Genomic DNA, 5845 nt, shown 5'->3' with positions numbered 1-5845 from the left:
GAAAAATGCTACTAGCAAAGCTGTTTCAGGATTTGTCAGGCATAATTGTGAAACTATTGCATTACTGCTATATACGATATGAAGTGTTACTTATTCAAAACACCATAACTTTTTTGTGTGAAATTAGTTTTTATTGATTTCAAAGACAAAATTGTTCAAAAATGATTACAATTTTAACATATATTCACTTTAGCTCGATATGACCACCTTTTGCCTTGACTATAGCCTTCAAATGGTCAAGAAATGAGTTGCATGCTGTACGAATGTGATCTTGAGGTATTTTGGCCCATTCTCGTATAATCGCTTTTTTCAGCGCATCCATATGGCATATTTTTTAGCCCACACCTTGCTTTCCAAAATGGACCAGAGGGAATAGCCAATCGGATTTGCGTCTGGCGAATTCGAAAGCCATTGTGTGGACGAAATGAAGCGTGGAACATGATTTTCTAACCATTCTTGGTCCACACGAGCGTCCATGGTCTACGACCGAAATGTTTGCGTGTCCACGGTTCTATAGCAGCTTCTAAAACATTTTCCCGATAATAAGTCGCATTCATTTAAACCAGGCTCGATGAAAACGATTGGAGAGCGTCCATCAGCGGTCACTGTGGCCCAAACCATTACTTGCGATGGGAAATTGCTTCGAGTGGCCATACGTGTTTATGAACTGCTCAATTGGGAAATTTTTTTCATCAGAAAACACAATGTTAGGAAATTCGCCACGTTCGTGCAAGCGCAACAACTCCTTTGCTCTTCCGCACCGAACTTTTTTTTGCTGGAGTGAAAGATCGTGTGCTTTTTGGAACTTGTAAGCCTTGACCTTGAGCTTATTTTTCAATATGCGTCGAATGCTGTCTTGCGATATTTCAGTTCTTTGGCCATTTTTCTTCCTTCTTCACAACAATGGCTGGCTTCTGACACGCAAATGCTTCTGATGGCTTATGAACAATATATTGAACTGTCATTAGAACAATTTTGACGTTGATGTCATGATGTATGATATATGTGTATAATTGGCGCATACACCCGTTCTTGGGTGTTTGGCCGAGCTCCTCCTCCTTTTTGTGGTGTGCGTCTTGATGTTGTTCCACAAATGGAGGGACCTACAGTATCAAGCCGACTCCGAACGGCAGATATTTTTATGAGCTTTTTCATAGCAGAAATGCACTCGGAGGTTTGCCATTGTCTGCCGAGGGGCGACCGCCATTAGGAAAAAGTTTTTCTTAATTTTGGTCTTTCACCGAGATTCGAACCTACGTTCTCTCTAAATTCCGAATGGTAGTCACGCACCATCCATTCGGCTACGTCGGCTTTTTTATAATTTTTGTAATTTCGAGACCGTATCAGCAGTGAACAATGATTTTTTAAATTTTGCTAAGTCTTTGCTTTCATATATTGCGCGTTTACTTTTAATAAACTTAAAACCATTAGAAACTAGACGAACTGTGCTCTCGTTGTATTTTGATTTCCGTTTAATCAGTGGTGAAGTGGATGGTCCTTCTCTTTTAGAACAAATCAACTTCCATATCCCATCATGTTATTTCCCGCCTTTTCATGAATAGAATCTCAAAACTGATTATGCTCACAATGCGCTATCAATGAACTTAACAAAATCTCAAATTCTGATTCGCTAGACTTCTGCATTTCGAAAAATTAATTTATAAATGTTTCGAAAATCTTTTTGTTATATATTCCTATCTCGATTTTTTAAATTAATTTTGTTCTCTTAAAGTTAGCTGTATATTTTTCAGTCTGTGTGAAAAATGTGTTTCAAAGAGTTTAATAAATTAATAAATAAAACTTCAATTTTTTAACTTGGAAAACAGTGCACCAAAATTATAGTAGTATAATAATAAAAGTTCAAACTTTTGCTTAAAATATTATTTTCGATAAATTACTTTACGCAGTGATAGAAAATATTTCTAATACTACAGATGGTAGCTGGGCATGTTCATCTTTGACTAAAAAGCAGTAAACATTTTTTACTTTGAGAGTTTTTACGGATTATATTTCAAATAAAATATAAGAAATCAATGAAATGGTGAATATTTTGTCTTCTTGAGCTTGCAAAATTTATGTTAATTAGTATTTATGCATAATTTGTGGCATAAGGCTACCACGACTGCATCTTATAAAGGCCATAAGGTCAATTCAGTTTTGTACGACTCTTTTCAGAACCTAAGTCGTATAAGCCAAGTCAAGTTAGTATCCAGAAAAAAGTTCAATGTCGTACAGTTGCGTCGTTTGAGATGAAACGGTTCCCTAAAGCTCGTTTCATATTTCACCGTCTTGCCGGAATCACTTACTTAGAGTCGGTGATCACGAATGTGGATTAGTACTGCTACAATGTGTTTCATCTTTCGTATCTGGTTATCAAGTTGACACCATTTATAAGGACATACCAAAAGATTTTTGATAGAGTTTCTAACAGTGTTTTGCTAGCTAAGCTGCGAGTATTAAGCTTTAACTCAACTTTTTTGTTTTCGGATTGAATAATATTTGTAGAGTAAATTATGTTGTTATAAATAGTGTCCAATAACGTCCATATATTGCAACTTTAGGAGTTCCACAGGAAGGTATACTGGGACATCTTTTGTTTGTTCTTATCATTAATGACGCAAGTGTTTGTTTTAGGTGCTAGTTCTCTCTTATATGCAAATGCTTAAAAACATTTTGAGAATCAAAAATGTTGTTGATTTCCAAAATATTAATAGTTTGGTGAAAAGGAAATCCATTATCGTTGCATAAAATTTTTGTGCAAATGCTTTCTGTTTTATGGTCGTTCTTTCGCCCCTGGACGAAGCTACGACTACTAAAATGTCGGTCAAATTCGATTATTTCTGTAATTTTATCGACATTATCGACATTTTCTTTAACATCAAAAATGTCTGAATGGAGTCGACGAAGCCAAAATTGCACGTATTTATCTGTTACAGTAACTGTAAAATGTACCGAATTTTCTTGTTATTGACGTCCATAGTTAACACCCTGTAACTCATAACTGAATAGAACAAACAAAAAAAAAAACAGCAAAATAATTTTTTTAGTGTGAAAAGTCTTCTTGACAACGAGCATAAACTTTAAATTGTTTGATGGATACTTTGCGAGATATCGATCACTACAGCCATCTTCCGAGAAAATAATGGATTTCTTTTTACGCAAACTAACATTTCAAGCTGAGTTAAATTAATTTTATGACGTTGAATGAACCTGTACCCCTATACGTGATTTTAAAAATCTAATAATATTATCTTTGGTTTTTCACTTAGCCGATTTAGTTTTAAAAATGAGTTACTCTTCTACCTAAAGAAAACTATGTACATTTAGCATGATAAGCGCCTTAATGTATATATATGTGCACGTATGTATATTTTGTTTGCAAAATTTGAAAATCATAGACTCGGTAAAACAAACAACTAAATAATCAAATGCGATAGCTTTGTTTATTCACAAAGTCACTGAGAAAGAAGTGAATATCATTGTACAAACTGTCAAGTTAAAAAATAGTAATCCTAAAGAATATAATATAGTAAAGAGTTTTCGAATTTGGCACTTCGTGCTTGAAACCACTCGATTTCGCCGATCGATTGGTCCAATGGTGGGTATTCCGTAAACTATGCCAATTTTTATTACTAAACACTAAATAATTTTAGAATAATAAATAAGTTTCACAATATTAACCGCAGCTTGGGTTTTTGCGCTATAATTAGCGAGATTAAAGTGGGCAGCAATACCAAACGGATGGGTTTGCTAAGACAGCTGGTTTGACGGATATCACTATCGAAATTTCGTAAGTCTAAAAAATGCCTCTTATTTTATCGATATAGCACAAACAAAGTACGTTCAAAATTGTTTTAAAATGGCGTATATCGGTTAATTTTACATCGTTTAAATGGATTTCATATACTTATTTCTATTAATCAAATTGAGAATATATCGCACCCTAAATACAAAAGGGTCACAACTCAAAATTTTCCACACTCGAGCTTGACTTGTTTACAGGAGCACAGAAAACAAACTATGTGACATATCACGCTGAAATTTGCCATGTAAGCTTATAACAGTCCTATCAAAAAACAAAAAAATTTATTTTTGCCATATGTCATCCGCGGACCGTTTTATTGATAACGTCTCGTTCATATTTGAGCAGAAGTACATTTTGAGTTGTGACCCTTTTGTATTTAGGGTGCGATATCTTGAAGTTCAATACACATAACTAAAGTGGCATATTTGTTAAATGAATTCCAATTGGTTTATATTTTAACAGGTGTAAATATGCATAATAATTAGAAATTTCACTCGCTGACGTTTTCCCTGCAGGGAATGTATTTATACGAGATTACATAATAACTGAAGCAATATTTTTAGTTGGCTTGCGGGCTTTGACTTGGCTTGCATATTTTTCTGAATATACATACATATACATACATACATATATACACATATGTGGTACTTTATTTTGCTCAATTTATAGAGCTTTGCGAGTTTGTCTCCGCCACCTCTATCTCCGTGGAACATAATCATCGCTCTGAGCTGTGGTTAACCCAAAAAAATGTGGGTGAACAATATGTTTTCTATACATACATACATATGTGTACATGTTTGCTGCCCTCACTTTATAACTTTGTACGTATGTATTCTCATGTGTGAAAAGAGTTCGTCCATTACCTCTTCTCCATATCTTGTTGCCGAAGTTTGGACGCATTAGTGGTATTCATTTGAATTAATATGTATCGTGCACATGCGCAGTTGTGCAGCAAACATGAACGTATTCGCTACCGGTTTGATGAAACAAATATTGGTGTCCCAATAGGCCCCAATCACGTAGTTTAAATTTGTGTCACTTTCAAGTTGACTGAGAAGGTGTAGAAACAGTTGAACGGGCATTATATTGTACATATATAAGCACAGCTAATTGTATGAAACTTAATAAGTTCATTAGCTGATAGATATTTCTTTTAAATGTTTCAGTTGAGGTGCATGTGAGCTCTTAACGACCACCCGCACAAAGAGGCTACAGTTAAATATGTTACAACTGTATGTATATACATATGTAGGCATACATATGCATGTGTGTACCATTGCATTGCAATTTAACATATGCAATGACAATTAAATTCACAACTGAATTTTATACCTACCTATGTACTTACATATGTATGTACATACGTGCTTATTAGTACTCGTGTATGAAATCAGGTTTGCACTTGTAGCGCCATATACTCTACACTTAGTGTTTACAAATAACTGAGCTCCAATAATTCTCAAACATAACAAAGCAGCTTCGACATTGGCTAAGCAACCAAATAAATTTAGAAGTTAGAAGAATTTTATAAACTATTTTGATTTAAATCACTTATTTTTAATTATTATACAATTCTTGCACACTTGAATACGTTTGACAAATATTTCTTACTTTCTTCACGCTTTAATACAAGAGTTGCTCTAGCGACTGTTTGACTTTTCATATTTTGACAACTGGAAAGTGTTTATCAAACTCCATGAAATTAAACTGAGTACGCTTATTGCTGAATTTAAAGAGCGTAAATTGTAAATAAAAAGCTTACACGACATATTATACTCTCATCTTATTTATACTTATATATACTTACTTATACACATATGTATATACCGTGTTGTATACAACTGCATTCTCCTTTATTTTTGGTCGAGAGTAAACAATTAAATCGCTCTTTTATAAACAGAGCGCCATTCTCTGCTTATAGCTTTTTGCTGGAATCCATCCCAAAACTATGCAATGAAGCTTTAATAATATTAAATTAACTAAAGAAAACGATTTTTTTAATCAAATAAAGCTGTAATAAATATTCAGTTTGCTATAAAA

Source organism: Anastrepha obliqua, chromosome 3 (genome assembly GCF_027943255.1).
Source record: "Anastrepha obliqua isolate idAnaObli1 chromosome 3, idAnaObli1_1.0, whole genome shotgun sequence".
NCBI lineage: Eukaryota > Metazoa > Arthropoda > Insecta > Diptera > Tephritidae > Anastrepha > Anastrepha obliqua.
The sequence above is the reverse complement of the archived record's forward strand: the minus strand, read 5'-3'. Positions refer to the sequence as shown.